Source organism: Motacilla alba, chromosome 14 (assembly GCF_015832195.1).
Source record: "Motacilla alba alba isolate MOTALB_02 chromosome 14, Motacilla_alba_V1.0_pri, whole genome shotgun sequence".
In the NCBI taxonomy this organism is placed as follows: domain Eukaryota; kingdom Metazoa; phylum Chordata; class Aves; order Passeriformes; family Motacillidae; genus Motacilla; species Motacilla alba.
In genome coordinates this window covers 8,147,137-8,173,541 of record NC_052029.1, presented here as the reverse complement: position 1 = coordinate 8,173,541, position 26,405 = coordinate 8,147,137, and the positions used below count along the sequence as shown (strand labels likewise).

General features: G+C 41.5%; 1 protein-coding gene across 5 annotated transcripts in view; it reads right to left on the bottom strand.

The window, feature by feature from the left end:
* XYLT1 (xylosyltransferase 1) overlaps window positions 1-26,405 on the bottom strand; it is a 179,360-nt gene that overhangs the window by 64,849 nt on the left and 88,106 nt on the right. The window lies entirely within an intron of this gene.

Genomic DNA, 26,405 nt, shown 5'->3' with positions numbered 1-26,405 from the left:
ATTTGCTCCAGGCTGTAGGACAAATTTGAGGCTGTTCCTGGGCTCAGTTATCAGACAGCCTGAGTGCAGCTACAAAGCCCACTGCACCTTCCAAAACATCTCCTACAGTTATTGAAAACACATGCTCATGTCTGTTTGATTTGATATAAGGAACATGAAAGAAGACATTTGCCAAGAGTGAAGTGAGGCTAAGAGGGAGGGAAAGACACTTTTCCCCAGGTTTTTGAAACTGGAAACATATGTTCGTAAAAGTAAACAATACCAAAAGCTTTCTTCTTTTCCAGATGTAATAATTACAAAATAAAGGCTGGACACAGAAAAAAGACCTTTGCCTAATCCTTCTTGGGCATCTCCTCCTTGTTCAAGGCAGTAGTATAAACTTGGAAAAACCAGACCAACTGAATGTTTGCAGAGCACTGTTTAGGTGATCAAACAATTTGATCCCCTTAATTGTACTGAAATGTCCTTGAGTAATTGAAACACTCCTTTTAGACAGCCACGAGAGAGAGAAATGCTGCTGCAATGGGAGCAGCACATCCCAAAGGGAATGGTTTCAACATCTCTCACAACTCTCCCTTCAAGTTTCTCCTCAGCAGAGCTTCCCTAGCACACTTCTCCAAGTCGGAGTCTGTTTTTCCCAGGAAAGCTGTACATGTCAGAGGTGTCCCTTGTGCCTAGAATGGGCTCTTTGCTGACTGTGTCAAGGGCTAAAAGGCAGCGGTGTCACTGTCCAGGAGCACACACAGATCCCCAACAGCACAGAGCCCACGGAGTCCCAGAGGCTCCCAGCACTCCCTTCCCTGTCCACAGCCCCTCAAGGAACATCTCTTTGCAGTAGTGCTGCTCATAAATAAATGCAACTTTATTGCCCCTTGTTGTAACCAGAGCAGACATTAAGAAATTTCCAGCCCCGTAAGTCATTCTTAACTTTACACGGGACACAATTTAAATGGCATTTCTTTAAAATACCCTCCACCAATGGTTCACTAGGACTCAGAGGAGTATTAAAACATTAGAAAGAAAGTTTAAACTTAATTTATTCTGTAATTTGCAGTTTGTTTATTATGACCATTAGCCTATGCCCAGTTCTACTGTTTTCTCCTGTGCAGCTGATGAGCTTTGCCATGCACATGCTCAGGGTTTCTGCAGAGTGACAGGGACAAAAAGGGACTGTGAGAGAAAGAAAATGTGCTAGCAAAGAGAACTGATAGGGGAATGAAGGGCAATTGCAACTGCAAAAACAAGCAATTTTTCTTTTAAACTGTTTTCATTTCAAGCTGATGATGTCCCATCAATGAACTCTAATATTTTTAGTGGTTTTCATTACATTTTTGGATACCTCTCTTTCGAAATCAGTGATTTTCTGCAATGATATGCAGAAGGTGAGGGGAATTTAAAATAGTCATATTGTGGGCCTTTTATTTTAATCTAACTTGCTGTCAATACCCACACTATCATTTGTCTAGCAATTACTGAGAACAAAATCCTCTGAAATTTTCACCTGAAATGCCACCTCACTGCACCAGTTTTCTCTAATAAATTCCTGTAGTGGCTTATTGTGTTCTCTTCTGTTTTCCTTCTCTAACCTTTTTTTTTTCATATGCTAGTTTTCTTCCTTCTCTTTTCAGTTTCAGATTTTTATACTTGCATTTACCACCTGCATACTATTATGGCTTTTTTAATATAATCCTATTTGTGGCTGCCTGGAGTTTCACAAAGGAAGAATGCTAAAGTTTTTCCATCTGTCAGGCTATCTGCTACTTTGCTCTATACTGTCACTTCCCTGCTTCCCTAAGCAGCTCATGGCTGCTTAGCACCCTCTATTTTGCAGACTACCTCACTGGTAAAGAACCAGCCTGGTTTGCAAAGAAGATGAAATTGGCAGGAAACATTCAGTTGAGGATCTGCTTACCAAAAAATACAGCAGGACTTCAGATCTGTATGAGCAATGTCAAGACCTGAACAGCTCCAGCCACTTAATTTCTATAAAACTCATGCAGACCAAAGCCTAGCTCATCATGTCAGTGCCTACATATTAATGAGCTGCCTCAGGTAGGAACTCATCCTCTTCAGGCTGTTGGGACAGGATACACAGAAAATGCATCAGATGACTTCACTTAACATCCTACCATCCATTGGTGATAAAAATCTAAAAGGATTTTAAGGAAGCACTTGGATTTGACAGCTACTTCAGTACATCACTACACTGCATTCTCCCCAAGCACTAAAGCTCAACCTCGCTGCTGATTCCAGCTCCACCCTCAGTCACTTCAGTCCTGCAAAAAGCAGCTGCCAAGATCACCTTCTTCTCACCCAGCAGCTACAGAGGACTCATGGACAGCTTCTTTCCTCTGCAGCACTCTCCAGCCTTCACTACACTTGTCACCTCTCAGCATTCCATCATCTGCCCTTCCAAGAAAAATGAGCCAAGCCAGCACAAGAGAATTCCCATGTCCTCCTGCACAGATCACTTGGGGCAGTCTCAGTGAGACTGGAGGTGCACTCCATCTCACCTAGAAAGCTTCTCTGAGTGTGGGTATTGCCTGTTGAATGAAGTTTCCTACATGTTTTGGGAATTCCCTTTTTCTGGGATAATTTACACAGATCAGTGCTTTACAAACCTTAATAAAAAGCCCACAATGTCAATAGAAAGTAAAACAAAAATCATCAGCGCTTTATAAACCATAATAAAATGTTAATACAAAGTAGAACAAAACTCATGAAGAATATGATTGTTACAGTTCCATGTTGGGAGCACAGCTCTACCCTCAAAATTGCTTTGCACATATGATTCAGTGGAGAGAGTGAGTGGAACATCCTCTTTATGGCCATTTGGCACAGGTGAAACAGCCCTGGCCTTAAAGCAGGACTTGTCTTAAGCTTCCTCAAAGTTTCTTGTTTCATTACACAATGGGAACAGAGGGTAGAACAGCAAATTCTCACGTTGCCTTGCTCCAGAGAAACTGGAACCTCGGCAGAAGGAAGTGCACACCCAAGCTCATCTTCCAGCCCTTGTATCAAAGAACATTTATTGTGCTACCTCCACTGAAAACAAAACCACAGCACTTTGCTCTGTCACCAAATGTCTTTCACAAACTTACTGAGAAAAGTAAAATCTTTCCTTTTGCTTCCCGCTCAAAGCCTGACATCAATGTGTTAGCAGGAGAACCTGTACCTGTTTTTGAAGATAACAGGAGAATCTCAGCTCTAGTGCAATTCTAGCTTGTACTTTCTATGCCCAGAAAAATCAATACACATAATTAAGAGCTTAATCTTCAACTGTTGCAGTATTACTGAATTCCAGAATAATGAAGACGGTGCAATCATTTTCACATTTGTTGTGATGCCACATTATGCTCAATCATCCTCCAATATAACTCGGAGCCAGCCTGCTGATCTCTTACCTCTACTGTTAATTAATGGGATCACACTTCCCCAGCAGCACAAAGCAATCTTTCAATCTATTTTATGAGCCATCTTATGTTCTGTAAATCAATCCATCACCTTCTGTTCTCAGTTTGGTATTGTCCTGGCAGTCCAACAGTTTTCCTCTGCACAGAGATACCTGGATGCTGCTGACTCCATCTGAGCACAGCTGTGTGTGTACCCTGTGCCTCGGTCCATGAATCAATGGACAGAGGACATTGGTAGAGTTATTGCTGTGTAGTTCAGCAGAGTATTTGCTGCTATTACATCCATAAATGCAATCAGAAGCCCTGTCATTATAGCAGGAGTGTGAGCCATAATCACTCCAAAGAGGCAGAGCTCTGTAGTCCCTACTTAAAGTCCTAGGAGCAGCTCCATTCCCTTCAGTGGCACCATTTCTGCAACAGCCAGCTGAGTGGTAGTTGCTGAACTCAGATTTCCACTATAAACTCCTTTTCAATTGCTCACAACTCAACAACACAGCAGGTTGAAAATTTCCAGGCTTTGCTTTCATCTAAAAACGTTTTCCATTTTGATTAGAGCACAGACAGAGCCTTGTTCAAATGGTGGCAAGACCAAAAATAAATAAATAAATGCAATGTTTTCATTTAGGACTCAAAATTTTTTTATCAGACCTAGTAATAGAAGTAGTTGGAAGGTTATATAAAAACCACAAAAAATGTCACTGAGCAATTTACCAGTGAGCCAGGTCCTGATTAGAAGTCTTTGTCTGAGGGTTTGATAACAGCAGCATTGCCCTGGGCTGAGCCAGAACTCCTGCTGGAGCTAAGCCCCAGTGGTCCATCACAGCAAGTGCATCCCTTGCCATCAGGCTCAAGAGGAGAGGGTCTGTCTGGCTGAACTACCCTCCAGTGAGGACACTCTGCACAGGAGGGGTGACTTCTGAAGCACAGTGCATGTTAATTTTACTTAGATGAAAAGACAATTTTTCCTATGCCAGAACCTAGAAAACTTCTTTAGCAACATTGGTCCCAACTTCGGGATGCCAATTTTCACTTCCAGTCTAAGGAATGATTCACTCATTTCCATGGTGGTCCTTGTGGAGATCTTCAGTGAAAGAAAAGATTGCAGGTGAGCACTGATGACATATATCCATTTCAAATTATTACAGTTATGTATATGTCAAATGCCCACTGGTCTCAGGTCCATTCAATGTGCAGAAGACTCCTCTGGTAAATCAGATCTCTACCATGAAGTGGAATGAGCACCTTGTGTGCCCATTGAGCCCAGCACATCTACTGCCCAGGCCAGTGAGGGGCTCTAGCAAAGCAAACCAAGCTCCTGAAGGAGATAATTACCAGGACTGGTCATAGGTGTGGCTTTTCCTTGTGGGTTTTAACTTGCTTAGCAAAGTAGGAGAGGTGAAATCAGTTGAGATGATCTCCTGCATAACTGTTCCCAGGCATGGGGATTAAAGAGGGATGGTTATGGTTACAGAGTGAAGTATTGCTAGTTATGTTCTGTAGATTTCCTTAAAACTACTGTTACCTATATTTTTTATCTCTGAGTTAGCAAGGAGCACTTTGGAAAAAAAAAATCAGAAATCACACTGCTACTGAGGAGTGGATATTCAATTTTTTTTTCAGTAGTGTTTTATCTCAACAACCCTGTTCTGCAACTTTTCAGTCTCAGACACTATCAAAAACTACAGGAACTATTTATGATCCTCTGTAACTTCATATGATCAAGTAACCCATAAGCAAGAAATCAATTCAAGGCAGGAGGGAAGCAGTGAGACATAATTTAGAAGCATACAGTGGCTACTGCATTTAACATTAAAGAGACAGATTTCAGTAATGTTCTTTCCATGCTGAGAAGAAGCCCTGGCTTGGAACAAAGGAGCTGCTGATGTGGGCATTTTGAGTCTTCTTTAATCATTTCAGAGGGTGACAGCATAAACTTAGGGCAGTCAGAGGAGAAGAGTCACTACCTTACAGATGGAAATTCCCTTCATGAGATCACTGGAAGTTTCTCTACAGTGAGTTTGTGAGCTGATAAGCAGATCTGCATCCCTGAAAAATTTATATAAAAAGAGAAACTCACTGTAATTACAGATGTAGGTTCAGTTCTGCTGTCCATGAACAGAAAACTAAAAGGCATGAAAGAAGAAAGGTACAAAGAGGACACATGTAGAACTGTTTCATATTCACAGCTGGATTATAGGAAGATGATTTTAAAAAATTTTATTCTAAGGGAAAAAACCTCCAAAGATATTTCTCAGTTTTGGAATTTAAAAGAAACCACTTCCACCCCAGCTTTGTCATCCTCCTGTTACAGCTGTGTAACATTTGTGCTGCATGCAGCACTTCCAAGACTCACTCAGGAACCCATTGGAGCAGACATCATCCATTACACAGCTCCAGAAAGACACCCTGCACCAGAAAATCAGGTGAATGTGTATTTTTTTCACATGATTTGTAGAATTAATTGTAAATGAAGAAATATAAAAACCTTGAGAACAAGAACAGAATTTTTTTGTATCACAGACCTGCAAAAGCAGTTGGGATAACACAGAACTCTTCAAAATCAACCTTCAGGGTCCATGTGTGTGTGCAGCAGCAGCACACTCATTCACTAAATTTCTAGCAAAAGCAGGCAGCATTTAGTTTGAAGCAGCCTACCATATTTCAAACAAAAATTTTGTTCTATCTTGCAGTCAGTATTGGGTCATTACTGAAACCATTTTTATGATTTGCAAATGACCAACTAATTATCAGATTCCACTATACTGCACTTGCAATACACACTAAACTTAATTTACTACAATACTTATCTAGGCAGGCCAATCATCTCTGTAACAAGCTTGCTTTTCTGACTATCCTAATTATGAAAATGGTAGCATTCCTGGGAGACAAATCTCAATTATTTGTAGTTTTGCTGGAGTGTGTTAGTCAAGCATTTTCTCCCTATTCCTACCGCCTGCCATGAATAAATAACACTCAAAAGCAACAGTAAATTAATTAATGTTGAATTAGAATGATTCTTGTAATAATAGTGTTTATCATATCAATTAACAGCCAATTAGCACATCGTGATCAGTGTTATTAGGGTGAATACAAAATGCCTTTTAAATGAGCATCAGGCTATTTTTACTATATTCAGTGACATTACTGGACTTCAGAGATGTAACATAAAGCAGATCCAAGAGCAGACACAAAGATTCCTTGCAAAGACCATTGATTCCTCTTGCATCTGACACCTCAGCTTGACTTCACAGTCCAAAACCCAACCAAGTCCTGGGCTGCATCCAGAGCAGCGTGGCCAGCAGATCAAGGGAGTGGATCTTGCCCCTCTGCTCTGCTCCTGTGACCCCAAGAGAGCTGCAACCAGTTCTGGTGCCCCCAAGTAAGGACACGGAGCTGTTGGAGCAGTCCAGGAGGCCATGAGGTTGGTAAGAGGGCTGGAACACCTTCCCTGGGGAGACAGGCTGAGAGAGCTGGGGCTGTTCAGCCTGGAGAAGAGAAGGTTCTGTGGAGACCCCACAGGAGCCTTCCAGTGTCCGAGGGGGGCCTACAAGGAGAGGGACCCTTCGTCAGGAGCTGTAGTGACAGGACAAGGAGCAATGGGTACAAACTGAAAGAGGGGAAATTTGGGTTAGATATTAGGAGGAAATTCTTCACCGTGAGGGTGGTGACATACTGGAACAAGTTTGCTCAGGGAAATTGTGGATGCCCCAACCCTGGAAGTGTTCAAGGCCAGGTTGGATAGGGCCTTGAGCAACCTGGTCTAGTGGAAGGTGTCCCTGGCACATGGCAGGATGATCTTTAAGGTTTTCCAACCCAAACCATCCTTTGACCCTGTGACTTAACATTTGAGAGGTAACACCCTTGGAAACCACAAAAAAAAAAAAAAAAAAAAAAAAAAAAAAAAAAAAAAAAAAAAGAGGAAGACCACTATTTACAGGTGCCTCTGTCACACAGCCTTAAAAAGAAACTCAGATGAAAGAGATTTTCAAGCTTGGCTCTCAGGACAAACCCACAGCCCATTCCCAGCTCAGAGTCAAAATCTGGACCTCAGCCAGCTCATCACTGCAATCAAGAGCAGCTTCTGAGTGCACCAGTTCCATGACAATACACCAAAGATAAAAGGAAAAACAGCAGTCCTGTCTTTTTTGGCTAACACATCAGGTGTGAGAGTGTTCTTACTGTGTGGAGGCACCCTCCTCTGACAGAAAGCTCACTGAAGGAGGAGACTTCATTCAGCTCTTGTGCTCCAAGAGCTGACTTGTGCTTGTTAGGAGGGGAAAGGTTACAGAAGGCAAGAAGTGAAAGGATTGAAATGAAGCATGTGTTTTGTTATCTTATCCACCACTGGTTGTTGCTAAGGATGCTCCCCCAAACTGATGAGAACAGGAATTTGTCATACAAGAGAAGTCATCCCACCACTCCCAAGAAAACTGATGACACAAACCCAGACTGAAACATTTATAAAACCTCATTCACAGTTTGCATTTTCTGAACAATCAACTACTGATTTAGGTGGCCTGAACTACACTCCAGAGGCTGCCAGCCCTCTTGTTGCAGAGGGATTACATCCCAACTGGGACTCCAGTGACAGCCTCGCCACCCTTTACACCAAAACCAGCAATGGGCTTTGGAGTCAGCTCTTCTCTGAAGAGCCTCACTCCCTTCCCTCCAAAAAGCCTTTAGATTTCTTGTGCAGGACAAGAAGAAAAAGTAGAAAATGCCCTTATTTCAGTTCAGACTTTCTCTTCTGCCTCAAATCATCAGGAAGTTTAAGCCTTCAAGGAACAGAAACTTGAAAGTCAATCAGTTACTATGGAACAACCAACATAACAAATACTAAGCAAAACAGCAACAGAAGTATATCAAGGCTTATACTTCAAATTAGCATTTGAAACAGCCTTTGCTGATTGGAGTGTCTGTTCCAGTGTGTTTGGAGACTGGCACCCCGTAACCTTTACACCATCTCTTCCTCTCATGCTCACAGCAAGAATAATCAATAAGGAGTGAAAACACAAGCAATTACACACATCTCTACTTCACATAACCTCCCAGGAGATGTTATGTACTGCTGAGACTACCAAGAAATGAATAGGTAGATAAAAGCATGTTTGTTACCTGCCTGATCAATGTTTTCCCTTTCTGTTTTACTGCGCTGTCATCTTTCAAGTCCTACGTAAAGTATCTCTTCCCCCAAATAACCTTAAGAAATTAACAGTTAATCATTACAATCAGCTGGTGTAAGGCCAGGACCAAGTTAATTTATACCATATGAGTATCTGGTCTGTTAACTCAGAGTTAATCCTCCCTTTGAGATTCCATTACATCTGTCTCCTATTTTTTGAATGTAGAATTGGAAGGACAGAGTCTGCCTTTATTCTCTGTTCAAGATAATTATGAACATAGTGCTGGGAACAGACCAAAAAAGTAAAGACTTTCACATGTATTTTACATAGCTAGTTTGAAAAGGTCAAGTTAGGTACTGAGAATAAAGGCTGCACTAGCAGAAGCAAAAATCAACCCTCATACCTGTTCCCTGCACCAACATGGTGCAAAATGGGAAAGTTTAGCCTCATATTTTAGCTGGCACTTGCAGTGCGAGTGAAATTAATGAGAATTTCACAATACAGTCAAAAGAGAGAGAAAAGATAAATAGCACAGGTCTGTGCAGATTCACTGCAAAGCTGTCAGGATCTGCTTCCCCTGCATCCCTTTGAGTTAAACTTTACAGGTTTCAAAGGCTGCAGGGCTGGGACTAAGCACTGCTAAGAATCTCACTCTGTGGCAATAAAAGATGTGTCAGATATCAGATTCACGTATGTGTAGGTACAATAAATACATATATGCCTCGAGTTTGTATACACTGGTAGATTAGCTACGAAACAGAGGGAACTGAAGCATTTAAAGTAAAACAGCACATCTAAAATACAAGCTTCCCCCAGAAACAAATGCAGTTTCTCCACTCAGAGTATACATTTTTTAGTATAACTGATTTTTTGAGACATAACTGCTGTCAAATATCCATTATGTCAAAGGACACTGGCAAGCAATGGTTTTGTCAAATAACCCAAAGTACTTCTCATTTGCCCATGTGCATAGTAACACATGAATTATTTTTTAATTGATCAGCTTTTGTGCTTCTAGAAAGCGCCTGTGTATTCCTTGCTACCATGTGTGCCACATAAAGGATTATTGTGGAATGTGAATAATTTTACTCAACAGAGAAGGAAAAAAGGACCAATCTTCTCTGAGTGTATTGCTTGTCAGACAGAGGAACACAACATAATTATATTGTGACATTTCCAGCAGCAAATAGATTCTGCTGTAAGCAATTAATGCTGGTTCCTTCAGCAGACTTCAAAAATGTAATTGTATGGTATACTCAGTTACAATAACATCTGATTAATAAATGACACTGCACTACTTGAGCTAGATTTTAGCACATACAGACAGGTTAAAACACAAGACAAACAGATGGATGTTAATTCTTGCACAGGCCACCCTTACATCCCAAAATTGTTCATTAATATGGAAAATGTTAAGGACATAAATATTCACATTTTCAGAAAAAAACAAGCACCAGTGACAATGAGTACTCTGGACCTAACTAAAATGGAGAATTTTGGTCTGTGCAGTGAATATAACAGCCTATGTCTCTCCTCCTGGAGATGGGGAAGGTAGGGCTGGGCTCTCCTTCCTGGCTGGAATGCTTTCCAGAAGCTGCTTCTGATCAAGAGGGATTAGTAAAGATCGTTTAAGAAGGGAAAAAAAAAAAACATCGGACATTAATCCTCTAAACATTTCATAGCCAACATATCTTTAACACAATCCCTCTAATCCAATTAGGGTGCCTTGAAAATCATACCTTGAATTCCATGCTTCATTGTGGTGGGTTCTGTGCGAGTGAAACATGCACTCAGCAGAGAGCTGCTGAACACCTGCCCTGCTCCACAGCCCCCTGCCCAGCCCTGAACTGAGCCCAGCCCCAGCTGCAGCAGCACCAAACCTGAGCCCTGACACATCTGTCAGGGTCAGCACTTCCAACATTCGCCTCTTTGAAACAGCAGGGAAAACAACTCTTAATACAAAGCTTTTACCAGCAAGGAACAAATTAGTAAGAATTAACTGAACTTGATTTTTTAAATGTTCTCATCAAAATTGTTTGGACTGGTATTCATGAGGATGTATATTCACACTTAAAGTGATGGGCAAAGGATAGAACAAAACAGCACAGTCTTGTTGCTAAAATAAAGGACTTGCACTCCATTACTCCATCACAGAATAAAAGGATCCCATTAACATACCACTAGAGGAAAACAAAGGGAAAAATCAAATTGCCAGCATCAGAAGATGTTCAACAAAAGCAACATAAAGTGATTCTTCTGTATTTCAATCGACATTACAGTTTTTTTAAAAAAATCCAATGTGCAGAAAACATCACTTTATTGACTAAATAAGTTACTGGCTGCTGTTAAAAGCATCTGGGGAGAATCTGTATGCAAAATGCATTCTCGCAATAATACCATAATTTATAAACGAGTTATAAATTTCTCTCAGATTTTAACAAGTCTGTGATGCCCTCGGATGTCAAGGAGCTGCTTTAACAGTAACTTTTAGAAGGGTCTTCTCTATACTGCATAAGGGGAGTATCTGTGCAACATCTGGAACAAAAAAAATCGTGCTGACTTTTTACAGACAAAAATAACAATGGAGATCATTTCTAAAATTATCTTAACTCTGTCCCTCAGAGTTTTTCTTCCCATTCGGCAACTTCATTTCATGTCAGCAGCCAGAGGTACTACATTTGGCCCCAGGCACTTCCCATTTCCTGCAGCCGGGACTGATCCTGCCTCCCAACACTGCTGCCTGTGTGCTGGCAGGGTTTGAGCAGGACCTTGGCACAGGGAGCCTCTGCTTGTCCACAGCCCATCCCACCCCTCAGAATCTGGGGAGCCTGGCAGAAGTGAGCTGTGCATTAGTGTGGATCTCCGGAATAACTTAAAGGTGCAGCACACTGTGAGACAGGGCACACATCCAAGTTGTTATGCGTTTTAATTAGGTAAAACAAGTGCTAAAAACTGCTTTGAAGGTCTAGATGTAACCCAGCAGTACTGGTTTCCCATATTTGGGTTTTCCTCCTGCCATCTCTCATTCATACACAAGCTATTTGATCATCTCTATCACAAAGGGAGGCTTAAAAGAGAAAAATAAAAAAACCCAAACTCAAACAACTTGTGTTGAGATGTAATTCAGTTCCTCCTCCTCTAAAACGACAGAGCCCCAAACAAATTCATTCACAACTTGGCTTTTATGGTACAGTAGGGCATGAAAATAATCAACTGGCTGCAAAACTGCTAAGTAAACCTAATTTAGGAGATGAAAACGTGTGAAACACAACAAGCATCTCACAGATTGTAAAATGACATGTTTATTTAAAAAAGAGACCAGGAAAAACAAGAAATGTTGGCAGAGGATTGCAGTAACAACCCAAAGCTCCCTGGCTGTGGGGTGCTCAGAGCTGCCCATGCACACTCCCAGCCAGGCCAGGAGCTCACAGCCCTCAGACACCCCAGGAGGGAGGCAGGAAAACTGCCCCAGCAGGTTTGTTGCAGAAATAGTTCTGTAACAAACACAGGGGTAGGGCCAGCAGGGACCCCAAGGGCAGCAGCTCAGCTCAGAGAGGAGCAAAGCCCAGCGCTCCAGAGCCAGAGCCAGGGAGGCTCCAGCAAGGTCTGCTGTCCCTGCAGCAGCTGCTCTGCACACACTCCTGGGAGGGAGGCTCTGCCTGTCAAGAACTCAGCCTCCTCACAGCTTAAAAGCTAAACCCCCCCAAAGATTATTTGCAATTGAGCCAAGAAGAAATATTATTTGTTAAGGCAAGGAGGTAGTTAATGAGTAGAAACAACATAACTTCATTCAGTTCATCTGCTGAATTCATTTCAGTCCATCTCCTACTCTGCAGCCCCTCTGAAGTCAATGGAGAATGGACAGTGTAAAATCAGCATCAAAAGAGAATTAGCATGTTTGAGCCCAATTCTGCTCATGTTCCAGTTCTGAACAATCCCTGATCTATAAAAATGGAGATTAACTTTGAGCCTCCTTAACAATCCTCCATTACGGCTAAAAGAATCAAAAACACTGGAGCTGCAATTTCTTTCAAGTATAATTTAATTTCCCCTATCTTTATTTTGACATTAAAAGAATGATGAAAAATCTCTTCATATTATTTCTCAAGACACTATTGCTAGAAGGTGAACTGTTTATCCACACACAAACCCCCCATTCATTCTCACCCTTTTTCTATGAGACTGGATCACCCTGCCCTTATTGTCACAGCAAGTACCAACTTTATAAAAGAACACTTAATTTCTGGAATTACTTTTTATGTAAACTAATCCAATGTCTCCTGACACCACATCCTTACTGTTCAACAATTTCAGATATTCAAATATTTCAGATGTTGAAGATAACATCTGAAACAGAATGTCTGTGCTGGCAACGTTTTTATTAGAAAAAAAAATCATTTTATAAATGCAAAAGTGAACCAGTATGGAAAAGTTTAATATTATCGTAAATGAAGAAGTAAAAATTATACTTGACACTGTAATTACATTGCCCCAGAGTATAATCCCAAAAGAACACAGAGACCTCTTGCCAAAGGTGATTTGAGTGTTAATATGAAGCTCAACGTGGGCTCATTTTAATTACATATGTGCCTGCTGAGAACATATGATAGAGTCCAAAAAGCTAATTCATTGTCAGCATGACAGTAGGACCTAATATTAAATCTTGCACACCAAGTAAATTTTCCAGATTACCAATTACTACACAAAAATAGGACACATTGCAAAAGTGGTAATCAGCATGAAAGCAAAAATACAAAAAAAATATTGCCAGAGCTCAGCTCTGGGCCAGCAGTGGGTACAGGAAATCTCCAAGCAGCTCATTCTTTTTTCTTCAAAAACAGCAACATTCATGTTGGTCCATCTCTAACCCCACTGACAGCAGGTTTGCACTGACTTCCACAGCATTGATCCACACTGCCAATGTCATAAAGTGGCACTGTTGTCTGTAAAACTGTTTACCAGTATGTAACAGCACTTCAAAGTAGATTTTAGTGTGCTTTTTTTTCTTTTTCTTTTTTTTATACTTCGCCCTAAATTTCTTCATTTAAAAGAAATTACTGAGTGATTTTGTGATCTTTTCTCACAAGTACCTGACAGGTTTCTGGCACTGAAAAAAATGTTAGGAGTAAGTTTATCACTCTTAATGCTAACAGGCATTTTGGTTTACTTTAACTGTGGATAAATTCATGCACCAGTCAGTATTTTCTACAGAAAATGCCTGGAGTATGAAGAGGTGAACCCAGAGTCACAAGGATGAGCTCACCCCAGGGAAACGAGACATAACCACAATTCTGAAGGCAGCAGAGACCCAGCCAATACTTCCAACTGCAGCTTTACCTGCCCTTTTGTTGCTTTACTGATGCATTATTAATTAATAACTACTGAGCGTTCCCAACAGAGCATTTTAAATTACAGCTGAATTTCCTTATGGATGATTATATATCATAAAAGTAAATCTGCAATGCTCAAAGCAATAAACAAGCCCAGGTAGGGAGCCTGAACTGCATCAAAAACTGCCCTTTGAAGCTGGAGGTTTTGGGGGTTCCTAGATGTCTGCTGTGTAGTATTACACAATTTCCAGTCTAGCTTAATCCAATTAGTCTGAAGAAATGTAGGATTTCCTCAGTTTTTCCTCAGCACAGGCAGATGCTGTTGGAAAGGGAGATGATGGCATTTTAGAAAAGCTGCAGGGTTGGTTTGGTTCACTGATTTATCCAAATGAAGCTACACCAATTTAGGCCAGCTAACAATTATAGTTTTCAGTTCTCAACTCAGATAATGAAAACTGTCAAATCACAATCACTTCTACGCAAGATTTATGCAAGTGATGAAAAATATTTCAGCAGCTCTGAAATGTATTATTGAGGGATGATGCAAGGTGTTCACATTCTACTTGCATCCTGGACAAACTTACCAAGTGCTGAAGGTGTACTTAGGGAACCTCTGTGGTATTGCAGCTGGATAGTTTTAGGCATAGTTGAAATAAATTTGTAATGCTTTAAGATGAAAATTCATTTGGAGATTCTTTTTATCCACAGGATAATATTTTCTATCTTCACTTCAAAAAATGAAAAGCCTCTCACTATTTGAATAAAATTCCAGCATTAGTTTTCAACAATATTGCTACCTTTAAGGCAGAAAGGAATTCACATTCCTATTCACTCTTCACTAGATTTAGTTACACTGTGAATAAAGATTTCTCTTTTTTTTCTTATTTTTCCTTTTTTTTTTTTTTGCCTTTAGACTATGCTTACTATTTCTTTCTGGTGTTTAAACTGGTACTTGCCCAGGAAAAAGACAACTTCAGCTGTGCTTGCTGATCATTTTATCTGCCATAAAACACTTGGTAGGTGGGGTAGAAAACAAGTTGCCTACACCATTTTCTGAGCAATGAAATTCAGGATTTTAATCTGTATTTAGACAAAGTGCAGCCAAAAAGACACCAGTACGAGGCCGGGCAGGGCCCCCAGGTTCCCAGCACAGAACACAGAGCACAGCCTGGTTTTGATGGCCGTCTGCAGGGATCAGCCTCACTCCCAGCTCCCAGGGACCATCCCAAAGCCCCCTGTGCTTTAGTTCCCAGCTCTTCCCAGCCAGGGGCTGCTGTCCTGCCCTGCAGCCTGCCCCTGCACACCTGGGCACGGAGCAGGGCCAGCTCAGTCCCTGGGCCAGGTGTCCCCTGTGCCCTCTCTCTGCTCCTTGCTCTGCAGGGAGCCTCCCTCAGCTCCTGCCAGGCCCCCTGTGCCCTCCAGGACAGCCTCCAGGACAGCACAGCTCACACTGCTCTGCTCAGCCCCAGAGACAATTTTTACTCATCTTTCAAACCAGACAGAATCTGCTCTCCATTCCCCTGACAAACTACTACTGTGCTTCTCCTTTCTGATATTTCTTTCTGTCTTCTAATCTTAATTCTTCCGGTTTATGGTTCAGTTCTTCTACAGAGATTCATAGAAAATAGAAAGAATAACACCTTTTTTACTTTCAGATATTAAGATGGATCATTATTCCTCCTGATGTGTTAGAAGATATTTATCAGTTTGAGTTATGAGGCCTTTCTGACTGTGAAGACTTAAATATCGATTTAATGCCAACTTAAAGACTACTAAAAGTGTAGGAGATTGCATTAGATAAATAATTTAACAATAAAAGGTATATCAAGGCAGACATTATTGCAACCTTCCACCAATCAATCACCATTTTCCATGTTTATCCAATTTTCATCTCAAGGTTCTGTATATCAAATTGCCCAGACATACACTACACAACTGAAATAACTTCATCATTGAATAAAATTGCATAGGCATTAAAATTCTCTAATATCAAGATAGCTGACATTATGTTAAATATTGGCTTCAGTTCCATAGGGTAATAAATTTTGACCTAAATCCAATCTTTCATGGATAGCTGATTCATAATGAAAAATTACTGGTTTGTCACTTTACCTAGGAAAATTTATTGTGAAAACTAATATAGCGCCAGGCAGGCTTTGAAATATATGATAAATAAAACCACAGTTCCCTTCCTCTGCATCCTGAAACAAAGGGAACAGATTTGGTCTGGTACAAAAACATCAGACATACTGATAGCTACCAGAAAAAAAGAGAAAGAGAGAAAAGAGAGAATTTTTCTCCTCCTTAAAGATACTTTCATTCAGCAAACTCCCTTAGGGAACTCAGAAAAAAATCTGTTATTTTTAAACAAAATTATTTCAAAGTCTCTTGATAAACAGGATTAAAAATCCACAACAATACCAAACTAACTGTAACATCACCACCCCCATTTTTCCTCTGCATGTATCTGAAATGGAGTTGAATACCTGGGCTGAACATGACATGAGCTGTCTGAGGTGTCCCAATGAGCCTGTGCCACATCAAAGAACAAAACCCAAGTTTCCCCAGTATTAGTCTAGGACTTAACTTCTATTAGTGCTTATTTGGTTGGCCCAGGATATGTGGTAATGGAGCATATTCCTGCTGTCTCTCCTTAGTTTAGAGCTCTTTGTTAACTTCTAGAGCAATCACCTTGCATCTTTCCTTTTTCTTCTTCTTGAAGGGATCCTTCTGCTTGAATAGATTTCAGCAGAATTTTCTGAGTGATTTCAAGTTTGCACATTTGGGGCCCCCTAACATCCCTGATTTATTTCCTAAAATTTTGCAGGCTGCAGCAATGTAAAGCAAATGCCATGACAACACAAATGTTTGCATGTTTGGCAAATTATGTCTACAAATGGCCAGAAATGATTGAGAGAAATGAAAATGAGTGAACTTGTGTGCTAACTGCAGCCTTTTCACTTGTAAATGATGGAGCTGATTCTAGTAGGATTTCTCACTAAGATTTCCTTTTTGATGACCAGGTTAAGAATGCCAGAGATGTCTGAAGCTTCCTTGTAATATTCCTCGTGAGCCTGTCAGAAGTGATTTTCTCATTTGCTTTTCAGGGATCTGCAAGGTAGAACATTTTCAGAATGAGAACTGCTGTACAACTGTTCTTATTCCCAAATGCTGGATGGATGGGCTTTGCTTTAGACTATAAACTTCCACAGACTGGTAAGACAAGAATCTCTACCTCTTTATCTTTGCTTGCTCCTACAAGAAAAAAATTGTCTTGTTTATTTTTCAGCGAATTTCAAATTTTGGTGATCGAAGTGCATAGAGACATTTTATGGTTCACTGATAAAGGTTATAGAATAAATTTACTGAAGTAAGACATCACTTAAGAGGGGTCAGCAAAGCTACTTTATAACATCAGTTACACCTCTAGCCCACTTTGCTTTGAGCACTTACTTCCCAGGAAGCTTGGGTTTGTGATCACCTCCTGGCAGAAAATTATAGATTTGTTTACAAAACCACATCAGCTCTGTGTAGCCTCGCTCTGCTCTGGCCTGGCAAGTCCAGTGTGCGTTATACAGAGGTATTTTCCACAATGTCTCTCGGTAGCTCTCCTCTCAATTTATCTCAAACACACCTCTCCTTAGCCATTTGCTTCTCTGACCAGGTGGCCAAATGAGCCAGGCTGGGTTCTCCTGCCCAGCTTTCCCTTCTGTAAGGGAGTATATTCCTCACATGCTTTTGAATAAATGATCAAAGAAAGTGACTGTCTCAGATAGAGAGTGACTTGAGGACAGATCCTCAAACCTGCTCAGTGTCAAAGGGAAATTCTTCCAGAGCACCTACACCTCAGTCCCATGCAAAAGAGAAAGTACAAATGGGTAAAACATATATTGCAGTACATTTCTCTTTTGAACTTCCCTTTTCCTCTCTACTATTCACTAAATTGCCCAGAATGAATCACAGCCCAGAAATAGATGAAGAACATGAAAATGTATGGTTCTGTTTAGTCATACTAGTGTCGAGCGCCACACGATTATGCAGCACAGTAACACACACAGAGCTTCAGCCTGAGAGTATTGCAATGCTCCAGTGCACAGCAACATCCACCAGCTGCCTGGAACCCTCAATTTGCAATTAAAACCTCAGGTGAGTAAGCAGCCAGACTGCTTAAGCTGCTGTTTACAGCCAGTCACCAACAAAGGTGCATTCTCACCAGCAAAGTATTTCTCTTGCAACTTGTAATGAGTTACAGAAATTAATCAAGACTTCAACAAAACACTTCCATTAGCATGGGCAAGGAAGTCTCCACAAAAGAGACACGATCACCTTGCAACGAAGAGAATGATACAAGCCATTCTATCCTAGTTACACCAAGGGCTGCCCTGAACTTCAGCTGAGCAGTGAGGTTTCCAGTGAGATTTGTAGAGAATGATCCTTTTGACTGACAGCTGTTTTTGAGGTGCTCTCTGACAGGACCTACAACTGTTGCAGACTATTGGGGGAGGTTTAGGTTGGATGTTAGGAAAAGGTTCTTCACCCAGAGGGTGGCTGGGCCCTGGACCAGGCTCCCCAGGGAGGTGGTCAGGGCTCCAGGGCTGACAGAGTTCAGGGAGTGTTTGGACAATGCTCTCAGGGTTCTGTTTTAAAAGGCAACAAGCAATTCAGGCCTTCAGAAGAAATCCTACAAATTCCACAATTTGAAAGCACATACAATTGCTATGCAAAGTATTTTCCAGAAAGCACAGAGTTTGAGTTATTAGACAATGATTTTTCTGCAGTATAATTTTGCTTTTTGGCTTAAATCTTCCACCATTTTTAAAGTAACATCTGTTCATGAGGACAAATGAGTGAGCACCGAACACAAGAGTTGATAGAGATCATTCAGCTTGCAGCAAGCCCTAAAAGAAAGGACTGAAAAATTCTTTGGCCTCCCTGGGGACTGGTGAGAAAGCCAGAGAGGAAAAATGATGGAGTTTTGCCATGGGCCTTTCAATAGGGCCAGGACCTTAAATCTAAATATCCTATTTTATAGTAAAACTGTAAAACGCTTCAGACTTTACTGTGCATTCAGCTGAGCCTGTTGGTGACAGCAGCAGGGACTGGGAGATGGGAGTGCTCTGTTCCTCCTTACAAAGGTGCCAATCAGGAGTAACTTATTTGACACAACTAAGTGATAAATCAGTGAGGTGGCTGGATATTAAAATAGTGTGAGCAGTGAATCAGGGCTATTCACTTCTAACACGCTCTCCAACTATCAAAGACAAGCATTTACTTGGAAGACTAAATATACAATGAGCAATTTCAGAATCTTTTTCAAGGTTGCTCAGCTACAGATTCTTGTCATTCAGTTTTTCTATGGAAGTCATGATTACCCACAGAGAAAAAAGATGGATGTTTTAAAACTACCTTCTGCATAAGAAATATTTGCAACAGAAACAAATTATGGTTTGGAATCTTAAAATGGCAATAATGTCCTGTAAGATTGGCTTCCTGCCTAGATTGCTGGCATTTTAATTCAGAGTTAGATCTCTTAAACAACTCTTCCTCATTTCCAGGGGAAGCCATTACAAACCAGTGATCTCATAAAGCTCAGTGACTCCCGAAATACATCAAAGAAATGTACCCTTTTAAAAACCTTCCTGAAATAGGCTGCATTCCCTTTAATTATATTTTTAATACAGTAACAAACTCTGTATATATCTACGGCATTGTTTCAAGAAGCCACAAAAAGGAAAAATTCTTTGCCTCGGCTCAGGAGGAAGAAATTAAATGTCAATACTTCTCCCCCAGTTATTTTTAAAGTAATACACTCAGTGCCACTGTCTTCAAACTAAACTGTGGCAGCCTCGAGCTGCAGCTAGCATGGCATTTCTGGAACATAACATTTCCCCATTCTAAAATAATAGTTCATCAGCTGCAGATTCCCATGAAAACTGAGTATTTGCTGAGTAAAACTGAGTATTTCTCAAAGTAATGGTACTTTGAGAAGTGTAGTGGTTGAAAGGACAGAGCTGAATATGTGCTCCTTTGTCCTTGGTGGCATTTTAGGCTTAAAACAAAAAGCAAATCTAAAAGCTGCCTGCTTACAATTAGTATGTTACACTGACACCCTGACATAGTTTGTTATGGTTGGAATGTCAAATTAGGAAAGAATAACATTGAAGGTTAACTCAAGCTCAGTCCAGTACTAATGTACACAGCTGCTTGCTTAGCATTGAATAAAATTAAGATAATTAGATGCCATGTTTCCTCTTCAGAGTCTGTCTACTGAAATCATCATAATGGGTCGACTCCAGAGGTCCAACAACAATTTTATATGAAAGACATTACATATGAAAAAGAGTAGGGCTCAAATTTTCCTTGTACAGGGGGAGGTTGGGTTTGGTGCTTTTGTTTTGAGTTGGGTTTCTTGGTCCTTCTGATTCTTTTCCTCTCTCCCCACAGCTCATACCTTCATACCAACAATTTTCTTTAGCCATAGTTGTATTTGGCTTCCCCCACCAACACTGTCCACACATTTCAGGATCACTGGGAAGCATTAATGATCACATAAGTACTTTTCTTTCATCTCTGTACATACACAGTAATCTTTATCAAAATATTCACTGAGCTTCTGCTATCCTCACACTCTCCTCCCAGGAGCTTTGCAGCAAGGACATACTCAGCCATTATCCTCTCCCACGCTTGCCCACGCTCCCCCTTTAATGCTCCATAAAATGATAACATTTTCCAAAACAGAGGCTTGGTGAGAACTAGGACTGCTGACCATAAATTTTCCATCCCTTCTGCCCCCCACTCCTCGTGTCATGTATTGCTCCCAGCATTTCCTTGAGATGCCATGTGCCAGGTGATTTCTGCAAGTCTGCTCTTGGGGACCAATTCTGCAGCCTCCAGACCCACAGGTGATCAGCCAGGCCAAACGTGGAGAAACGTGACCAGACAGTGGCATCACTCATTTTTCTCCTGACAGTGCCACAGCTTCACTGGTTTTCTTAGAGTTGGTTCTGCTTCACACATGTTAAGGGGAGAGACACATCACTTATTTCATAAATTCATTTAGCCTAAAATGCCAGTACTGAATCTTGAAACGGCCCTTTATAATGAAAGCAGTGCTGGAAACATGGTTTCCAGAACAGAACACAATCTCTGTACACGGTGTAATTACATCCTAGCATTCTGCAGAATACCAGTGCATGGCTTAAATGCTATTAATTGTAAGCAGTTTTGTTCCACAGGATGTTGTTTACTGATAACTACTCAATTAGGGTTATTTTGCAATTAGTCTACTCACAGTAAATTTACTGCAACCAGAGTCATCTGTGGTGTAGCAAATTAAAATGCTGTCTAGGCTGCATGTGCAGTGGCTCTTACATGCTCCTTAAACTGTGTATAGCTCACCACAGTGATTCTGTCACACTAGCAGATTAACGCACAGGAAAGCAGCAGCAGCCAATGTCATTTGGAATCCTGAAACCAGCTGAAAAAGACAAATCTGGGGTTCAATGATCTGTAGATCAAACCCAGTGAGTCCAAAAATGCACTGCCAAAATGTTAAAAGCTAAACAAACCACACATTTATATGTCACTGTGTGCATACATGCATTTTGAGCAGATGAAATCCTCTATTTGCTTCATTACAGCTCCCATTCTTTTAAAATTCTGTACAGTATGCTCTCATTTCCATGCCTTGAGGAACAGCTCTGCTCCACCCCAAAAGTATTTGGCATCTTGTGGCTTCTCCTCTCCCTTCCTGTGAATCACACCTCTTTCTATAAAGCTGAGTGCTTTGTAGTCATCAGATAAAAACATTATGGACATTCAGATTGCTATTATGCTATTACCTGTGTGTTGTTCAGTAAGCAGAGCTCCAGAGCCCTTTTCTCTCAGTTTGAAAACCAAAAGGTTGTGTTTCTAAAATAAAATGGAAAATTTTCTTCCCAGCAGCCTCTAAGAAGCTGAAAGCACTTGCTTCAGTGTGCCAGAGCAGCATTATCAATAAGTAACCAGGGAGTAGGCAGTCTGATTTGCAAAAAACTCTTTCAGTGCTGATAAATTATTTGGAATGAGGGAAGCTTGATTATTTTCCTATTTTACTGTAAGTTGGGTTTACCCCACAAGGATGAAGGTAGTGGAAAACCTGTTTGATTTAAAAACTAAGAAAAGACAACAAAAACGCCCATAGGAAATAAATCAGAGTCAACTGAGGCTCTCTGCTGTCCTAGGGACTTCTCATTTGCTAGAACTACATCTTAGAAAACACTTCTCAAAAAACTCTGCTATGTACTTGGGTCTATCTAGGGCCATAGAGCTGGGCCAAGAATAAAGCCAGCTGGGTAATTAATGATAAGGATTAGGCCAGAGATTCCCCTGGGGATATGGCAGCTGAGAGAAGCTGGCCCAGAGGAGGCCTGGTGCAGATACCACCTGGAACTGTGCCTGTGATGACTCCTGACCTGGTGGCAGTGACCAAGCAGGAATTGTGCTCTGTGTCCATCCAGCAACCCTGCAAGGCAAGGGGTGCAGAGCTGCAAACTGCCACGATCCACGTGGAAGTGAAAAACAGAGAACTCGGGGACTGAATCCAGCCACTGGGTCACAGCTAGGCTTTTTGCCATCTCAGGAGGACAGCAAGCAGAAATCACAAGTTCAGTATCATGTTGAAATGGGGAGTTGTGTGATTGCAATTGCAGTGCTGCCCATGGCTGTGGGGCAGGGTCACAGTGGCCATTCTAGGACTGCGCTCCTGCCCCCAGTAATAATGGGTGCTGTGGGGGGCAACGTGGCACAGATAGCTCAGCTGTGCTTTGTTCAAGGGGATTTTATCTAGGTACAGAGTCATGGGTATTTCACAGACAAGGATTCTCATTTAAACTTTCGCTTCTTCCCAGTACCTCTGCATAAGAGCAGGACCATGCATGATGATGGACAAAGAAGGGAGGCAGCTGGTCCACGTGCACTGACAGCTTTGGTGAGCAGAAAAGAGTCTGGCCCACCAGAGAATCAGTGTCTGTACAGGACTAGGCCAGAGATGGCCCCAGCAAGGAAACATCTGCCACATTGTCCACAGGTTGCTGATCCCTGTACCCTATCTCCTGAGACAAAAGAAACTCCCCAAAGGATGTCTTCAGGTATCTTCTCAACCTGCACAGGACTGGATTTGCTATTTCCTCATCTAACCTTGTGTTGAACCTACATTTCCTCTCTCACATTTGCTGAATGCATTTTCCCCAAAACAAACTTCTAAAGAGGCCAAACATTCCCTTCTGAGCCAAGGGAGACTTGCAAGCTGCCCCTTGCCTTGCTCTCAGCCGTGACTGGGTAAGGCTGCACCTAAAGCCTTTGACACCGTCTCCTGTGCCATAGCATTTGTGTCATGTTTTTAGGACAGCTTGCAGGGAAATGCCAGCTCACCTGCTCCACAAGTCAGGTGACTGGTGAAGGTGCCATGTCCTGTTCTACTGCTCTGGCAGCCGTGCCCTTAGAGGGACTGCAGCCCTCAAGGAAATAACACCTGCATGTCAGGTAGGGGACATCATGCTCTTGATTTTAACAATCCTTCCTTTTATCACTGAAGATCCTCATAATCAACTTCCTTTGCCTGCTGCCTTTGGAAACAATAAAACACTTTAAAAAGTAACAGCTGGTATGATCCTGTTCTCGTTGATAACCACTGAAGTGAATGTATCACTTAACATTTATGACAATCCAGCTGGATGGAGTCCTGTCCATGATTGATAGCTACACTTAGCAGCGTCATGGTTTTGATCAGCTGAGACAAGATCCAAGGGGATTAAATGCTGGATGACATCTCAATGGAAACCACAGCCCTGGGAACACGTTTATGTTGGGATAATGGATGAATGTGCTGCTCCAACGCATAAATATTTATACTTCACAGTTTTGCTGAAAACAGACAGGAAACCTTTGTTCAAACCAAACTGATGGGAACAACATTCACATGCTGAACACACAGGCTCAGACCCCAGATGTCTGACTACTGCTGAAAAACACCAGATTGCTTTTTTAATACATAAAGTGCCTCTACCCACATCTCCCCCTACCAGCAATCCCACAAGTGGGGTGTCTTACCTCCCCAAAGGCTGATGTGCAGTACTTCACAAACTCTCCTGTAATCAAGCTTAATTCCTTTCAAGGACCAACAGAGTTGATGAAGTCACCTTTCATGAGGGATGGAGTCACTCTGTGAGTGAGGCACGGAGGAGAGCTATGGGACCACAACACACTGAAACTCAGACAATGGATCTTTAACAGGCCTATAAAATTCAAGGGATCTACCAAATTATATACAAGGCCTTCCAGCAGGCACTGGGTGCTTTCAGTTTTGGGGTTCCCCCATGTCTGTCTTGACAGTTCTGTATTCAAACATTTGGGAAATGACTTCTAGGTCAGGATCTCCTCCATAGGTTTGGTGACCCAATCCTCTTGTGCACTGGTGCTTCCTGCATTAGCAACTCATGTCCCATTCCATATGCTGCTGCACTACCACTTCTCCACAGCAAAGCTCCTAAATGTGCTCCACAGCAACCTCGTATGGAACACAGGATGTCCAAACTTTCTGCCAAGGAAATCTGGCAGTTGAAGTGGTTAACTTCAGCTGTCAGCAGAGGCAGGAGGAAATAACCTTGAGGCAAAGAAAAATCAACATTTTCCACATATATCCATCTGGCTAGGCTAACATCTCTCTCAATTATTCTTTTTAAACAAGTGTCACCACTTTAAAAATTGAATTAAACCCTAGCTCAGCAAACCAAAAAATTTTAGACACAATCTTTTTGCACCTAATTTTTAAATGTGGTATATATACATACCGCATGAGGTTTTCCTAAATTAATCACATTTGGAAATTTTCATCATTTTTCTAGACATATTTGTAGCCCAAGTTTTCCTGAGAATTTTACTCTGACATTACAATGGAAGCATTGATACCAATGTGCTATGTTCATATATGCTGAAAGGCTTCAAGTGTAAAATGTGACCCTGTTCTTGGTTCTAAGACCACACTATTATCCTGACTGCAGGGCATAAGAGATAAATCCTGTATTTAGAAAAGAAGCAGTAAATATTTATTGAGAAACCTGTTTTTAAGGATGGCGGCTGTTTAAAACTTCTGGAAAGTCACCCTGCACCCCTGGGAGACAGATTACCAAGCAGGGCATGGAACCATAGGTGTGTGCAAAATTGCACAGTTGCAGTGTCTGCCCACACTAATGACAATACACCAGCTCTGGCCAGGATGTCACTTGCATATTTGTATCTGGGATACATTGACCTACGCAAGAGTTATAGCACTGGTCCCATTCCTAAGACATCTTCTCGATCCCAAAAGTGTAGGGCAGTGTCTGCAAGGTGCTGGCCTCCCTCAGCTTTCTCACAGACCACGGCTGACTGCCCTGCCCTTGGGGAAGAAGGGGGAAGGAATAGCAAGGACATCAAGTGGGTTCCAACAGTGACACCTCAGCAGTGCCCAGGGGTACTCACTGATGCTCATCCTGTTACTGATGTCTGCTTTTGCTCAGTTTTTAACTATATACTGTTCTCTTCCCTTCCACTTGCGCTGCCTTTACTGTCCCTCTTTCCTTCTCTCCACTGAACACCATGTCTTCTGCCTGCTCCATTAATTATCTCCAGTGTCTGCCCACCCAGCTTAACAATTTGGAGTATTACCATGATAGGAAAGGGAGAAAAACACCAAAAGAGACATGGTAAAAAACCAAAACAAACACATATGCACTGTGGTAGGGAATGAGGGTGCTCAGACCATTCATCCTGGTAAGATGCAACATCTAAATTAAAAGCCTAAGAACCTTGTTACAGGGAAATGTGCTTTTTTGGATACATTCTCCGGGGCAGCTCCTCTTTTTCACTGTCTGTACAGGGGATTTAACCTCCTAATTTCTCTAATAGCAATGGTATCCTTCTCTCTAGCACACTGAAATCACCCTGCAGTAACCACTGCTTTGTGATGGTGCAATAAACAAGCCATTAGAGGATGTTCCCGATGAAAGGAACTAAATATCCTCTGGTTCCCATGGATCCCCATGTTTATTCTACAGACTCAAAGCAGGACCTATTCTCTAGTTTATAAATCCCCTCTGCACTTTCAGCTTGGACGAAGACATGGCACATCCTTCTGTGCATGGCCAGTCACAGGGTGGGGACTCTGGACAGTTGTATAAACAAATGCTGCTGTGGGTAATGCTGCTCCTTGATCAATACCCACTTTGATCAACCACTCAATGCTATTTTTTTTTTAAAGGCATTTTACTCTATGGAGATCTTATAGCTGGATGAACAGTGGCACATGAAGCACTTTTTGAAAAGTAGAAAAAGGTCAGCTCAGACATGCAAACTGACAGCAAGCTGAGAGGTAGCTCATGATCTCAGGACACGGAGAAACCAAAGCAACAATCAAAGCTTGGCTTAGGCCAGCAGAGGTAACTGACTTTCCAGCAGTGATTTTCAAAATAACTTTTGCTGATTCAAGAACATTAAAAATAGAAGTCGGCCACAAAATTGGA